At 41.8% G+C, this 17,625-nt stretch overlaps 1 pseudogene; it reads left to right on the forward strand.

Moving 5' to 3' along the window:
• Nucleotides 1-17,625, forward strand: part of LOC147432091 (uncharacterized) — a 76,960-nt pseudogene that overhangs the window by 33,879 nt on the left and 25,456 nt on the right.

Raw genomic sequence — 17,625 nt, forward strand, 5'->3', positions numbered from 1 at the left:
AACATAGTGCTGATATGAGGATACAGATGTTATGCATGTTGCTGAAAAAATGTGAGGAAAATTAGGTCAAATGGACACCACCATTGCGTTTGGAACGTGCCAAAATCTCCAAAACGACTCCAAGGTTGCACAATTTTTAGTGCGTACAAGGGAATAATGGCCAACAATGCGTTTTTCAAGCCTGCAAAAACCTGTTTCTGCTAATCTGCCACATTGTGGGTGTTATAACCACATCAAAATTGTCCCAAATCTCAACAAAATCATCTTCTAAATGAGATAAACACAAGCTGAAGATCTCAGCTCCACAATCCCATTCGTGGTTGCAAAATTTATGGCTATAAACTTCTTGCTCCAAATCCTGTTGTAAGCACACGCAAATGCACTCCAATGTGTGTGCAATCAAAGTACAACACTCTGCCTGAATAATCTCCTTCGTAAGCACTCAAGAATGGTTGAAAATCAACTCCAAATAAAGCACAAAGCACTCACAATGATGAAGCTCTCTCATCAACAACCAATAGGCTTTGATACCACTTGAAAAGAGTGTGTGCATGGATGTGTACGCTCTCGGCGTGTTATGTGAGGAAGTAGAACCCAGAGAGCTTTGGGTGGAGCTCTTAGTGAGGATTAGAGTCCCTCACTACACTTTATTGATCTATTACCAAATGAATCGGATAAGATTAGTACAATCATTAAGATAGATGTCTGGCCAATTGGCCTAAACCCTAACATCATTGGGATCACCTAACCTTTATTTGACCACCTGACAAAAAAATTTCAATCATGTTGAAGTCACCTGTAATGGAAATGGCCTATGAACTTTGAGAATAGTAGAAAGGAGAATTAAAGAGAGCATTTTTGTGAGACTACTTTGAGAACATAGATGGTGAACTTTTCAGTGATAGCAGCTTAATCATAAAACTTAATTAACTTGACATGAAAGATACCTTTGCAAGAGAGAGAGAGTTTAGAGAACTTGACAGAGGATCGGATTTATGAGAGTCGGTCCCCCCTCCAATAGGCTTTTGTATCATAGATTCTCCCATCAATAGAGAGACTTGGTACAATACAATCTTTGTGTTCCTTGTGACCTAGGTGATGCAATGAAGATGGATTCATGCATCACGAGCATAACATAGACTTTGTAAAAAGAATCAACCATCCCCAACCTCAGTCCCAACGCCTCAAACACCTTCAAAGGTGGAGAGAGCTAGCAAGGAATGAGCGTAGGGAAGAAGAATTAGAAACATTCATAGTAGAAAGAAATAGTTCCTCATCTACCATCACTCTTCTTGCTAGCATACATAATAGCATATTAATAAATATGGAGAAGATTGCAAGCTTAAGAATTGAAGCATGGCTCTTGGATGGACTTGAATTCCATAGCCAAGAGTATTGATGTAGGCTCTCAACTTCCCTACTAGCTTGAAGAAGGAGATGGAGCTCTTGCACTTTGCAGTTCACACAATGAGAGTTTTACCAAGCACCGAGCAAACTTTACCGAGCGAACACAAAAAATGAGAGAGAGAGAGAGAGAGAGAGAGAGAGAGAGAGAGAGAGAGAGAGAGAGAGATAGAGAGAGATGGAATTATTTGTTTTCATTTCCAAGTCATGAGTAACACTTTAGTAATCATTAACTTCATTTCTGAACAACACAGTAATCATAACAATTGATTTCATCAAGTACAAAACATGATAGTTTAGCATGAATCACACTCGTCATCGATGAAGGCATGTCTTTTACGTGGTTTGTTGCAGGCTTGAACATTGTATTATGGATCTCACACCATCCTTTTAGCCCCGGCCTCAATGTACATAGGCAAGGCGCTTTCATGAAGCAAAAATCAACACATCAAAGTTAATCAACCGACCTCACATAGTGCAAACCAGTTTTTTTAAAATCATTCAAAACCACAGCAATAGCCGGCTAGCTACTATCCAATATTGCAATGAACATACATAGCTTGCAAAGAAAAAATATACGTAAGGGGAGGTACTAAAAAAATAGCATGTCCATGACCAAAAGAAATGGAATGCTTACAAATGATTGAACAGGTTCTGAGAGGGAGGTTTATTCTCCTCATCCATCACATCTACAGAAGTAGAGGTACTAGAGGCCAAAGCATTCGTGTTTATGCTATAGAAATAGATTCACCAAATAACACAGTTGGTTTAGCATTGCACTTACAAGTTCATTCTTTGAAGACTTGTCAACAAAGAAATCTCTGATACCTTTGTGGCATCAATGATTGTAATCAAAACTCTACAATGCTTGCCTTTTTTTTAAAGTGTAATACCCAACAAACATTCAATTACATATACCGAATTATCTAGCTATAATCAATACTTTTGTTCATTTCAATAAAAAAATTAAGCTTGAACATCTAATTCTTGCCAGACTTAACACATGGCCCATGCAATCTCTCTATGTGGACAAATCATGTAAAGCTTGTGGGCCAAATATGCAAACCGATGGGACACTCTCCAAAACTGTCCAATGTCGATGCAGGTCAGCTAAGGGAAGTGTCACAAAAGGGTAATTCTATGAACATGATACTAAAGATAGTAATAGAATAATGATATGGGTTTAATTCTCTGTACCCTAAAAGTGGTCGTTGGCAAGCAATTGAGGAACTTAGAGCCCCATCTCGCCAAGGGATTGCAAGACCTACAGGACAAGCATCCTATGCTCTGCAAATTCCATCTTATTTCTCAATAGTCATGGAGAGAAAACACAATTTCCCCGAATTATGGTTCAAATGCATCCTACTTTTCAATTTGAGGTTTAAGCCTATGTGTTCTAAGTTTTACCTATTTTCACAATTTTAGCAGCACTTGCAACACGGTCTTCATGTCCTGTAAGTCCTGCAAGCGGATTGGTGTGATAATTGTTTTTGGAGGATCCAAGCTGCTATAACCCCTAGAGGTGCGGGGTGGGAAGGGGCTCTTAAAGCACATAATAGTGGTGGGTTTTCCTAGTTATTAGTATTTATTGGCACTGCTTTCTTGCAGGGAGCGATATAAGCGTGGTGCCTATCAAACGTTGTACACAATTTTAGGCTTTTTGAAGCTATTTTAAGATGCTATTTTTCAGCGTTCCTTTGGAGTCATGCCTTTAATAAAAATAGCACTTGCATAAAAAAAGCTAATTTGTCGAGCGTAAACAGACGAGAGCAAGGAATGCAAGATATGCTGCTAATCTCTCTCTCTCTCTCTCTCTCTCTCTCTCTCTCTCTGCCAAATTGTTAGATACTATATAAAGGTCTTGTCGGACAAAGATCCCAAAGCTTTTAAAAATATAAGACATGAGTACAAATGATGTCATAATAATCAATATCTAATTCTCCTAAATGATTTTCTCATATTAAATTGATCATTTAATGTGGGGAAGGCCAGGGGAGAAAAAGCTAGAATATTGGTTAAGCTAGCAGACCGGCCACAGTAGGGATCCAAAGGAGGGAAAATAGGGATCCAAAGGGGGGGCCATCTGCAAAAGAGCCATGTGCAACAATGGGCTAAAAAGACCCTAAGGTTCAGCCCATTAAGACTTCCAAAATGCTAAGGTTCCAAAATTCAAAGGTTGTGTCTAAAGGTCAACCCTAGGGAAAATTGGATGCTTTGTGTGTGCCCTAAAAGTCTTTGCACATCCCTACATGGGAGGGGGCGAGCCCTAAAGGTAGGGGATGAGAGAGAAAGCCACACACATACACACACACGTTCCCTTTACACAAAGGGAATGAGGGACACATGTCAGCTCCCTAGGCCAGATGCCCACAAGGTGTGCCCAATTTCTATTGGATGACCCTTGAAGTGGACCAATGAAAATTAAGCTAGAGTAAATCTAGTTTAATTAATTTAAAAACATTTAATAAAAGAAACCAATGAGAATTAAGTCTCCTAGAAGACTATTGGGCAGTCTCCCAAGGGGTCCAATGAGCATTCAGGAGCCCCATGGCTTGCCTGATTCCTATTGGCCAGGAGGCAAAGGGGTCCAATGAGAGTTTAGTTTAATTATTTAATTACCTAAAGCTCTCACAAAAGGGGAAAGGGGAACACATGTCAGAAGGCTATCACTTATGCTGCTTAATTGTAATTGGCTTGACTTGGGGAGGGCCAATGAGGCTTCAGGAAGAGCATTTAGCAAGAGGACTCGCCCAAAAGAGAGAGGGGGGCTGATTTTTGCAAGGCATTATCACACACACACACTCACACAAGCTCATGTGTGAAGAAAGAGAGGACTATCTCTTCCCAAGCTTTAATGGAGAACTCATCACCTACTCCAAGCTTGTGAGATAGAAGCCTACATCAACACTCTCTTGGCATGTGGATGCAAATCCAACCAAGAGCCAAGCTTCAATGCATGCTCATCTCCTCTACCAAGCTAATTACTAAGCTAAGCTATGCTACATATGAGTGATTATGTGAGGAGATGTACATCTTTCTCGTAAGATACTCCTTCTTCCTCTCAATCTACTCTCATACCCTGCTAGCTCTCACCATCTTCGAAGGTGTGTGAGGTCTTGGGTCTGAGAACGGGGATAATTCAAGTTGTGTTTGTTAAGTGTTTTGCTTAGTGCATGAAGTTTCCATCTTCATTGCACTAGCTAGTCTTGAAGGAACACAAAGAATTGTATTGTACAATGTCTCTCTTGATGGGAGAAACCATAATGGGGGACCGGCTCCATGAAAATCTGGTCCTCAACTGTTGTCAATAGCTTAATTGCTCTCTCTTTTGAAAGTATTGTCGATGCTATCTAACTAGGTGTTATGCTTTTTGTTGCTCTCTCCACCCAAGCACTCTTGTAATTCTCATTAGGAATCTATTCTAATGAAATGCCCACTATGTTCATGCTAATTTCCTCTACACATAAGTTATTAGGCCATTAAATGTTACATTGGTATCAGAGCTCAAGGTTTCTCTTTTCTTGCTCAAGAAGGGAGGTCCTCAAGCTAGCTACAAATGGTTGGTATTATTAATTGCCTGCGAGTAAGTAGAATAGAGATTTTTCAGCCTTGCAGTGCGCCTGCCTTCGTGCAGTTAACGGGGCATCACCGTCGAGAGCTATGGTCTTAATAGTGGAGTCCTACGGGGCTTGCCTACGGCTTAACCACTATTGAGCTATTAGAAGCTTGACAGGAGCCGGTGCTCTTTTGGTGTCGAAAGACCCTCTCTTCTATTCCTTGCAATTAATGGTATTCGAGCCGCAGGTACAGTAGCTTGAGTGCTTTTTCTAAAGGGGTAAAGAGGAGTAGCAACTAGGGCTTGAAGTGCCAAAGTACACCTAAAAAGTTTACACCTAAAAGTTGTTAGAATGGCTTACAATAGTAAAGAGAGTGAAATTAATGTTGATAACTTTGATTTTGCTCATGAGCAAGCTACTAATGATGCTTCAATGCTTGTTAACTATCTTGTTTCTAGGCTTCAACAAGCCATGGGCAATCCATCTCTCCAAAGTGAAGTGCAACATCAGCTCCGTGCTCACGGGATTCTCCAAGCTCATCACCATGACGAGAGAACACCTAGGAATCCTCCTTGTGAGACTACCAAAAGAGGTCTCTCTCCGATTCGAGAAGAAGAAGAGAATCCATATGAAGGGCTCAAGAATTTACTTCTTGATGATGCATCTCCTTCCCAAAGGAGAACTCAAGAGCCTCCACCGAAGGAACGAGAAAGAAGCGAGTCTCCCGCCACCTCGGCGGAGATGGCTCCACGAAGACGGCGGGCTAAACGCTCTCCATCACCACCAAAGCGGAGAAGACCATCACACTCTTCTCCACGCCATAATTCAAAGAGGGATGGTGAAAAGCAAGAGAAGAAAAAGGCGAGAAAGAGGACACCCTCTTCTCCATCTTCTTCATCCTCTTCCTCTTATGAAAACTATGGTGAAGATGACAAAGATCAAGACAAGAAAAAGGCGAGAAAGAGGTCACCCTCTTCTCCACCTTCTTCAAATTCTTCACCCTCAGAAGAAAGTGATGGTGCAACCTTTGAACCATCAAAAAGAAGAGGCCATAGGAAATCCTATGCCGGATGGAAGAGGTCGTGCGAGTTGAAGAAATTCAAAGAGGGAGGGAAGAGCATCTCTTTCCTTACCTATGATGGTACCTTTGGTGCTACGGACAAAGTCTTGGCCTTTATCCAGCAATTCGATGCGGCGTTTGGAGATGAGGGCTTCACGGAGTCCTCTAAGCTACGCCATGTAGCTATGCAATTTCAAAAGTCCGCCAGACAATGGTGGTCTAGCCTGCGAGCCAATGGTGAAGATCCACAAACATGGAAGGCTTTAAGAGCTTCCATTATGAAGCAGTTTTTGGCCACCGATGCCAAAGACAAAGTACTCACCGAATGGCAAAGCTTAAAGCTCTCTCCCAATGAATCTATCCACAAATATGTAGACAAGTTTTGGGACCTACAACTCAAAGCCACTGTCTTCAAAAAGTTGGATTTTGGAGAGCAAAAGCAACAATTTTGTGCGGGCTTAACGGAAGAAATGGCGGAGTATGTCAACTCCCAAAGACCACGTACCATATCGGCGGTAATACACCACACTATGGTCGCCTCTCAAATCAATTTCCAAATGGGGGCAAAAAGAAATAATAAGCCCCCAGAAAATAAGGGTTCCAAGGAGCCTAAGGGGAAGGACAATGTCCAAAAGTCTGCTAAGGGCAACTCCAACAAAGCTAAAGAGAAGGGAGTTTACAAAGGTAAGAATAAACTCTCTCCTGAAGAGCTTGAGCGTTATCGTAAGGATAACCGGTGTTCAAGTGCGGCGAACAAGGGCATGCGTACCGCGCTTGTCCCCAAAAGAACAACCGCCAAGATCCTCCTAGAGCTTCCTTGGTTGAAATCCAAGAGGAGGAGACTCACCAAACTCACCACAAAGGATCTCCTCTATGCCATGCTTGGGGAAAGGTAAGAGAACATGATGCTTTTATTCTCTTTGACCCTGGTTCTACTCACAATTTTATATCTATAGAGTTGGCCACCAAGCTAGGAATACAATCCTACGAGATGGGAGATGCCCTACCCGCAGACAGTGCCTTCAAGGGGCAAGAAGCTTCAGTCACTCCCTTAATTGGGAAATTGAGGCTTCATGTCCAAGGCTATGTGGACAAAGAGGACTTCTTTATCTCTCCTCTCAAGCATGAGGATGTAATCCTAGGGACACCATGGTTTGACCGCCTGGCTGCCGATGTTAAATTTCCTGAAAAGAGAATCTCCTTTAAGTTCAGGGAAAAAGACATGTATATAGATGCTAAGGAAATGGGTAACACCATCCCCATTGTACATACACCAGCTTTCAACAAGTCAATAAAGAGCTCTATTTCCGTGTACATGATTTTTGTTAAAGACTCTCAAAATGAACCTAATGCTTCAGCAAAAGAAAATAAAAGCAACCAAAAGGAATTAGAGTTATCCAATTTTCTCAAGGGGTTTCAAGATGTTTTTATTGATGACATCCCTTGTGAGCTACCTCCTAAACGAGGTAATGATGACCATGCAATTGAACTTCTTCTAGGAAGTTCACCGCCTAATAAACCTCCTTATAGAGTTTCTCAAGATCAACAAGAGGAGATTATGCGGCAAGTGCATGAGTTAGTTGAGAAGCGTATGGTTAGGCCAAGCTCATCTCCATTTTGCTCACCTGTGCTATTAGTGCAAAAGAAAGACGGCACATATCGTATGTGTGTCGACTATAGAGCACTAAATAGGATCACTATCAAGAATAGGTTTCCCGTTCCACGGGTAGAGACCTATTTGATAAGCTACAAGGATCGACCTAGTTCAGTAGGGTTGACCTAAAAAGTGGCTATCATCAAATAAGGATAGTTGATCAAGACATTGTAAAGACCGCATTTCGTACTACATTTGGTCTTTACGAATACATTGTCATGCCTTTTGGCTTGACCAATGCACCAGCCACATTCAACCGCTTGATGGAGAAGCTGTTCAGGCCTCATCGAACCTTCACTGGAGTGTTCTTTGATGATATTATTATCTACTCTAATTCATTGGAGGAACACAAGCAACACCTCCAGGTAATATTTCAAGTTTTATGAGAGAATAAACTTTATGTTAATCGAAAGAAAAGTGATTTTTCTTGCAAGAGATTCAGTATTTAGGTCACATTATCTCTCAAGATGGCATCCAAATGGATCCATCCAAATTAGAGGTAATAAAAGGATGGCCTAAACCAAGGAATCTGCATGAACTAAGAAGCTTCATAGGTATGTGTGCATACTATAGACGCTTCATAGAAAAGTTCTCACAAATTGCGGGACCATTACATGACCTAACAAAGAAAAGAATTAGGTATACATGGTCTGCTAAGGAGAACAATGCTTTCGAAAAGCTTCAAGAAAAGCTTATCTCTCAACCTGTGCTTACACTACCGGATCTCTCAAAACCATTTGAGGTCCAATGCGATGCTTGTGGTGATTGCCTTGGAGCTGTTTTGCTCCAAGAAGGGCACGCCATAGGCTATGAGAGTCGAAGGCTCGACCCTGTTGAGCAAGCTCTAGGCATATACGAAAAATAACTCCTTGCAGTTCTACATGCCTTAGACTCATGGAAGCACTATTTATTGGGGACTCCTTTCATTCTGCGAACGGATCACCAAAGTCTTAAGTACTTCATGACGCAGACCAAGCTCTCCGACAAACAAATGAGGTGGGAAAATTTCCTTTCGCAATTTCATTTTCATATTGCTCACATTGCTGGCAAGCATAATCAAGTAGCCGATGCACTCTCAAGACGGCCGAGAGTGAATGCGGTTTCCATAGCAACTCACAATGATCTATCTTCAATCATAGATGAGTATGCTATTGATCCCGATTTTAGAGATGTGATTTCAGCCCTTACATTAGGGAAGAAAGAAGAACCATTTACTTTACAAGATGGTTATCTTCTCCCTGCGTGAGAAAGTAATGTATGAATCTCATGCTCCCCCGTATGCGGGGCATAGAGGGATTCAGTCTACCTTAAAGGGAATTGAAACATATTTCTATTGGCCTACCATGAAAGTGAACATACAAGAGTATGTTTCCAAATGTGTGGTATGTCAAAAGACAAAATTTGATAGAGGGAAGCAACCTGGATTGCTTCAACCGTCGCCAATCCCTAATTCACCATGGGAGAGCATATCCATGGATTTTATCTTTGGATTGCCTAAGTCTATCCATGGGAATATGGGAATATGGACGATAGTAGACAGGTTCAGTAAACAAGCTCATTTTATACCTGTCAAAAAGACTATCAAAGCCCATCAAATGGCAACCCTCTTCATTTCACAAATTTTCAAATACCATGGCTTGCCAATGTCCATAGTGTCGGATAGAGATCCTAGAATGATCAGTAATTTCTGGAAGGGTCTCTTTGAGAATTTAGGGACAAGGCTAAATTTCTCTTCGGCCTATCATCCACAAACTGATGGCCAAAGTGAAATAGCTAACCTAACCATTCTCGATCTACTAAAAGCCTATGTAACGAAAGTAGATCAAAGATCCCAATGGGAGAAGTACTTACCCTTAGTGGAGTATGCTTACAATAACACTGTACATACTTCCACAGGAAAAGCACCTTTCGAGGTAATTGAGGGAAGATCAAAAAGTCCCTTGCTACTTAAGGTACATGGGAAGATCTTCGCTGCAGATGAGTATAGCCGAGACCTACAAGAATCTTTCCAAAAGATTAAGGATGCTATCTCTATCTCAAAGCAAAGGCAAAAGGCTGCTGCTGACAAGCACAGAAGAGCCCAAGCCTTTAAAGAAAACGATTGGGTCTTGTTAAAGTTTCCCAAGGCTCGATTAAGGCACACAACGGGCAAGAATCCTACGGGTCACCAAAAGTACTATGCTAAACTAGCAAAAAGGTACTATGGTCCCTTTCAGATTCTTAGGCCAATGAATGAGATGGTCTATCAACTCAAGTTGCCCAATCATTGGCTCATACACAATGATTTTCATGTGAGCCTATTAAAGCCTTACAAAGGAGATCCACCTCAAGAACCAACTATTGAAGTCCCACCAGAGATCGAGGACCAAGAAGAGGTGCTGCAGCCCGAGTCCATTCTCCGACATGAAGACAAGGTACTAAGAGGCGGTAAGACTATCTGACGATATCTTATTAAGTTTAAGAATTATCCTTTTGAAGATGCTAGATAGATGCAAGGCATACAATTAAAGGATAACCTAAACCTTGTCAATGCTTACAATGCTTCCCAAGAGTAAGCAAATGTACAAAATGTTAAAAATGAACAAAATTTTTGTCTTATAAAACTCTCTTTTTCTTTACTTGTGCACAAAAATGAAGTAGTATGCATGCTTAGATCAAGTTTGCGGAGACGACGTCTCCCAAACACCAAGTAGAGCTTGTCACTCTACTATGGAAGATTGATAGGACTAATGTGCAGACATGCTTGCGGCAGCCTCAGGCTCTCAAGCGCCAAATGGACTAGTCATCCATTGTGGAATGATGTCGTAGGGTAACATAGGGATCCTCTACCCGCTAAGAAAAGGACTCATGAACATGCTTTATCTTCTCTACACCATAGTTGAGGACGACTATGATTTCAAGAGAGATTTAATGTCATAATAATCAATATCTAATTCTCCTAAATGATTTTCTCATATTAAACTGATCATTTAATGTGGGGAAGGCCAGGGGAGAAAAAGCTAGAATATTGGTTAAGCTAGCAGACCGGCCACAGTAGGGATCCAAAGGAGGGAAAATAGGGATCCAAAGGGGGGGCCATCTGCAAAAGAGCCATGTGCAACAATGGGCTAAAAAGACCCTAAGGTTCAGCCCATTAAGACTTCCAAAATGCTAAGGTTCCAAAATTCAAAGGTTGTGTCCAAAGGTCAACCCTAGGGAAAATTGGATGCTTTGTGTGTGCCCTAAAAGTCTTTGCACATCCCTACATGGGAGGGGGCGAGCCCTAAAGGTAGGGGATGAGAGAGAAAGCCACACACACACACACACGCTCCCTTTACACAAAGGGAATGAGGGACACGTGTCAGCTCCCTAGGCCAGATGCCCACAAGGTGTGCCCAATTTCTATTGGATGACCCTTGAAGTGGACCAATGAAAATTAAGCTAGAGTAAATCTAGTTTAATTAATTTAAAAACATTTAATAAAAGAAACCAATGAGAATTAAGTCTCCTAGAAGACTATTGGGCAGTCTCCCAAGGGGTCCAATGAGCATTCAGGAGCCCCATGGCTTGCCTGATTCCTATTGGCCAGGAGGCAAAGGGGTCCAATGAGAGTTTAGTTTAATTATTTAATTACCTAAAGCTCTCACAAAAGGGGAAAGGGGGACACATGTCAGAAGGCTATCACTTATGCTGCTTAATTGTAATTGGCTTGACTTGGGGAGGGCCAATGAGGCTTCAGGAAGAGCATTTAGCAAGAGGGCTCGCCCAAAAGAGAGAGGGGGGCTGATTTTTGCAAGGCATTATCACACACACACACACTCACACAAGCTCATGTGTGAAGAAAGAGAGGACTATCTCTTCCCAAGCTTTAATGGAGAACTCATCACCTACTCCAAGCTTGTGAGATAGAAGCCTACATCAACACTCTCTTGGCATGTGGATGCAAATCCAACCAAGAGCCAAGCTTCAATGCATGCTCATCTCCTCTACCAAGCTAATTACTAAGCTAAGCTATGCTACATATGAGTGATTATGTGAGGAGATGTACATCTTTCTCGTAAGATACTCCTTCTTCCTCTCAATCTACTCTCATACCTTGCTAGCTCTCACCATCTTCGAAGGTGTGTGAGGTCTTGGGTCTGAGAACGGGGATAATTCAAGTTGTGTTTGTTAAGTGTTTTGCTTAGTGCATGAAGTTTCCATCTTCATTGCACTAGCTAGTATTGAAGGAACACAAAGAATTGTATTGTACGATGTCTCTCTTGATGGGAGAAACCATAATACAGGTGTTGTGCTTTTTGTTGCTCTCTCCACCCAAGCACTCTTGTAATTCTCATTAGGAATCTATTCTAATGAAATGCCCACTATGTTTATGCTAATTTCCGCTACACATAAGTTATTAGGCCATTGAATGTTACAAATGACAATATGTTGAGCTTTGGAACAGTGAATGGCTCCACTTACAAATGGAGAAAATACCTTGGAATTACAAATAAACATTAGGCAGCGCCTCATGATAAGTTGTTGTTTTCACATTGTTTGTGCATGGGTCTAGACTCTCGTAAGTACCATGAAGGCAAAGATCTGTATGATGCTGATTGAGCTCATTCCTTATCGAAGAGGCCGAACAAGACACCACCGCCCGTGCCAAAAGAAGACTGCTAGGACTTGTGAGAGGGCGTTGATGCTCGCGGGGCGGCGGGCTTTTTCGGGGCGTCCTCCACGCTCTGCAATGGGATCAATCTTCGAGAATGACTCCTTGTCCCCCGCACACCGCTGTCGGCACGCCTAGCACAGCCCATGACGCCATCGTCTCTCTCTCTCTCTCTCATAACAGGTCTTGAGTTCAACTCCTTGTCGGCTAGATCTTTAAGGTCTCTTGGGATAGTTTCCTACGACGTTAAAAATCTCTTCTTCTTCTTCTTCTCTATCACTGCGATTATGGTTGCTTTTCAATATACCATCCACATGCTGCCTCTCTTTACATTTCCTCTCTCTCTCTCTCTCTCTCTCTCTCGCTCGTCTCTCTCTCTCTCTCTCTCTCTCTCTCTCTCTCTCTCTCTCGTTTGCTGACAACAACAACGCAAAGAGACAAGAGCAAGGTATGCTGCTACAAATCTCTCTCTCTCTCTCTCATATTTTTTGACAGCAGCAGCACAAAGAGATGAGAGCAACCAGAAGTGTAAGGTGTTGTGCTACAACTCTCTCTCTCTCTCTCTTTCATGTTTTTCGACAGTAGCAGCGCAAAGAGATGATAGAAACCAGAAGTGTAAGATATTGTGCTACAACTCTCTCTCTCTCTCTCTCTCTCTCTCACACACACACACACACACACACAGGCAGTGCCAAAAACCCATGTATAAATTTTTCTGAAGTTATGAGGTAGGTCGTCAAGTTGTGGAGTTAGAGGACATGCTGTAGTCAAGGAGGAGGCGGCATGGGCACCGAGGAGGTGGGAGGACCAGCCAGCCTTTGAGTACATAGGCTGCCACTGGGTGTCGTCTGCGGTGGCCTGTCTCACAACCGGTAGCTGTTGCATAGGACGATCAAACAGTAGTAAGTTCGAGCAGCCTGCATGGTTAGGACGATCAAACAAGTTCAATCGGGACACACACCTTAACCATTCTGCGTCGGCGCGGGAGCATTTAGGATAGAGTCCCTTCCTGGTTAGAACTTAGAACGAGCAAACGAGTTCATCCGAGATACACACCTTAACCATTCCGCGTTGGCGCGGAAGCATTTAGGATAGAGTCCCAATTTATAGTCGCCCAAAAGTTTTTCTCAGTCCATTTAATTTAATTTCATCTCAATCCGAACGGCCCTTGACTGTTGAGCATTCCGCATCAACGCGGAGGCCTATTAGGATAGGGTCCCAAGCTCGATGTGCTTATCATCATACATGTGTTAATCTTCTTAATCCTATCTATCCGTACATGGCCCTTCAACATACCGCGTCGACGTGGAACAAGTTAAGGCATGATTGCAATTAACATGAGCTAATGCTTTCACAGTCAATCATTAATTAAATGAACAAAACAACATGAACATCTTTATTTACTCCTTTATCTACTAGATCGTAAACCTTTCTTCACACTTCGACTCGCTGACCTCTGCAGTTTTGAAAACGAAAAGATGCAAGTTTCTCAAGCATGCCCCCCTTACCTTGCTTAACAACGCGCTCCAATCCCTTGCTACCCTAAAATGGGACTTTGTCCTAAACTGTCCTGCGCCGACGCGGGAGCAATTAGAGCAGTGTCCAAGTAGTTTTTGTTACATTTGTAAATAGAAAGAGTGACGTCCATATGATGGGTGGACCTTGCTTTGGAGACATGCTTTGGAAAATTCTATGCTTTGTGCATAGTTGAACAACGAGAAGCAACGATGGCTAGGGTTGAAAAACATTAAAAACGCAGCTCTTTTGAGACTTTATGAAAATAAGATAGATGTAGCTTGAGACATCGAAGAGGTTTTAATGATAAAAACTTGAGCGAACACATATAAGGAGGAAGATGGAGCATAAAGGTGTAGTTCATTAACGTTATGGAGGAGTATGAAACGTTGAGAATAAGTTGAGAGAGGTGTAGTCGATTGAGGTTCTGCAAAAAAAAAAACACAACATCTTGAAAAAAAATTCCCTAGGTTTTGGCATTTTCAGACTCAGTATCTAAAAGCGTGTGGCATGGGTTAAAAAAACCGTTGGTTTGTCTTTTCCAAGAGATTGTGCTCTACAAAAAGTGGTCTTGTTTTGCTCTAGGACAATAGTTGTTCAACATTTGCTAGCGGTCGCCATATCACTATAATGGTTATGATAAGCCTGAATTTTGAGGATTTATAGCAGATAAGGAAAATGAAAATTGGATTGCAGTTCATATTGTCTACTTTGGTGGAGCCAAGAAAAAGATGCTGAACGAAGAGATATCATGTGTTTTTTAAGCACATTAAAAATTGTATATCCTCCTCTTTTCAAGAGAAGCATAAATATTGTGTTGAAAATGGTTACATGCACCATCAGAACATGCAGTACAAGTGTGCAAGGACGAACTCAAACAGTTCTAGAGAATGGGATATGCTATTTTGGATAAGATTCCAGCATCGAATTGGTTGTCATGGTGAGATGTTAGAGTGCCACACTGAGGAGATAGATTTGTTGCTCAAGATGAGTTAGGTGCTTTTGTCCCAAGAACATTTTTTTTTAAAGGCTAAACATGCGAGTATGCATGCTTCAGTTGGTTATAAAAAAAATCATTGGTCTTTATGGAGTCACTTGTGTAGATATGTCACTAGCAGTTCTTCGAAGTGTTTGTTACAACACCTACTTGAAGGGCAAGTAATCATCCATAGGACCAATGTGGTAGACTTGAGAACTAGATTTATGAGCAATCAGTCAGTGTTTGCAGCAAGTAGAATACTGGTTGATGTAGCTCAATCAACAGTTCTAGAAATGCAAATACCAAGTCCAAAAATGAATAGAGATAAAATATGAGATTTAAGAGTGTGCAAAAATAGTTGTCAGTCTTTCTTGACCTTGATGAAACTCTTGAAGAAGACTTCCATAGATCAAAGTTTGTTACTACCACTACACCAGTTTACACCATACCACAAGCAAGCAAAATGCTTCCACCGCTCCTAGTCTCTGATTGGAGAAGAAGGTGCCTTAGACATTTTGGGAAAATAGGCGCAGAGACCCTGGTAGAAAAATGACGTGTTTTGGTGTTCTTCTTGGAGAGAAAGTACGCTGTGGTAGGTCCATAAACAAAAATTTAGATAATGTGAACAATGGTGAATATTCATGTCCCTTGCTTTTGGGGGGGGATAAAATATTGTGATGTGGGTGTCAAACCAAGAGGAATTGTGGAGGGGTTCATATGGTTTTGGAATGAGAGTAACACTCATGCATGGAATATTGACGAGATGATTATTGGACCTCTTCGGACAGCCCCGAGGATGTGGGTCGTGGAAGAAGGAACCTATCTGCTTTCATGGGAGGTTGAGATGCTGCAAAAAAATGGATTTGTGCTACACGGCAGCAATGCATCAACACAACACAACCTCTGCCCAGTGGGCAATGCGAAACACAGCCTATTTCTTTTCATTCTAGATTCAGAGATGGAAAGCATCTCAGATGGAGGTCAAAGTTAACCAAAGACTTTAGTGAGAGGATAGCATTGGGTTGCAGCATGCAAGCACTACTAGTGAGAGAGGGTATATATATTGGTACCTAATGTGTTTCATGTTTTTCATGACCTAGCACTCTTGGCTTGCTTCAACAGGGGGTTACTTATGCTATGACCATTGCAAACTTCCTTGGATGTACTTGCGAGGATTTCCAGAAAAGAGACAGCAAGTGCCTCACGTACATGCATCGTAAACACATCTACTTTGTGTATTTTTGAGTCCTTGGGTTGGATTCTATAGCTCACGAGTTTGTGCTTCAGGCAACACTGACAAAAGTAGAGTTGTTCCGGGATTGTTTGGGACACCAGAGTTTCAACATAACATTGACCTTTGGAGCTAAGGTTTATGGTCCTCTATGGATTGGCCAATTTTTTGGATTCACTGCAATTGCAATTGCCATTGCAAGATGGGTGGCTATTAATTATACTTGCATTGTTTTGATAGCTTATGTTACTTAGTCAATTAGGAATTTATATTGTCATAATGATCACCTTCTATTGATTGACCATTTTTTTGGATTGCTTGCACTTGACATTATGACAGGGATTAATACAAAAAATCTTTTTATGCTACAATTCTCTTTATTTTTTGCTCGGAGAAATGCCACGCTCGGTTTTTCCCGCTCGGTGTATGGATTTCCTCACACAATGAGTGTGTGTGTGTGGGAGAGTATACCCTCCAAGCTAGCCCCCTCCTTGCTTTGGTCGACCCCCGCTTCTAGCACTATCTGACATTTGATTGGACCTCCTCAAGCCTCGCCAATCACATGCTTAGTGCATATCAAGCAACAAGGGTAGCCTTGGAACAAGTGTCCCCCTTTGCCCTTTGAGAGAGAGGACTTGATACATGAATAAACAATTAATTAAAATAAGTAAATTATCATTGGAACCCTTGGGACAACCAATAGGATTTAGGCATACCATGAGGGCAACATGAGGAGGAGCTTGACAAGTGTCCTAGATGCTTTGTTTGTACCAAGCTTGCCTTCTGTGTGAGGGTTTGTGTGTTCTCTCTCTAGCTGCTACAATGAGCCCCCCCCCCCCCCCCCCCCCCCCCCCCCCCCCCCCCCTTGTGTAGGGATATGCACTAACTTTTGAAAACCTTACCCCCTAAAGCACCTTAGTAATGGAGCAACTTAGCACCTTAGTCAGCAAGCATGTCAAGCACCTTAGTCAACAAGCACAACAAGCACAACAAGCACCTCAAGCTTGGGCGGGGTTGCCACCTCAAGCACAACCCTAGATTACCTAAGGTGAAAGTACTTTTAACACTATCATTTGGAGGTCTTTAACGAAGCTAACCCTAAGGCCTTTAAGCTCCATTAGCTAGCCTTTCTCTTTGACAAACCATCTCTCATTTGGACCCCTTTACCATTAGCCCCATGTTGAGATAGATCTGTAATCACATGTCTATATTCTAACCATTGTTCCCATTTATTCTCCCACATTAAATGATTATTTCAATATGAAAAAATCATTTGGGTTGGTTAGATATTAGATTGTATGACATTACCTCTCTCTTGAAATCATAGTCGTTCTCGACTATGAGGTAGAAGAGATAAAGCCTTAGTCATTAGTCAATGCTTCTTAGCGGGATAGAGGATCCCTTTTTACCCTACAATAGCATTCTAAGATGGATGACTAATCCATTTGGTTCTTGGAAGACATAGCTGCCGCAAGCATGTCTACTCTTTAGTCCATTTCATTCTCTCAAAGTAAAGTGGCAAATTCTACTTGGTGTTTGAGAGACGTCGTCATCACAAACATGATTCTAAGCATGCATACTACTTAAATGTA

The sequence above is a fragment of the Adiantum capillus-veneris genome, chromosome 20, assembly GCF_014529385.1.
Source record: "Adiantum capillus-veneris isolate H3 chromosome 20, ASM1452938v2, whole genome shotgun sequence".
In the NCBI taxonomy this organism is placed as follows: domain Eukaryota; kingdom Viridiplantae; phylum Streptophyta; class Polypodiopsida; order Polypodiales; family Pteridaceae; genus Adiantum; species Adiantum capillus-veneris.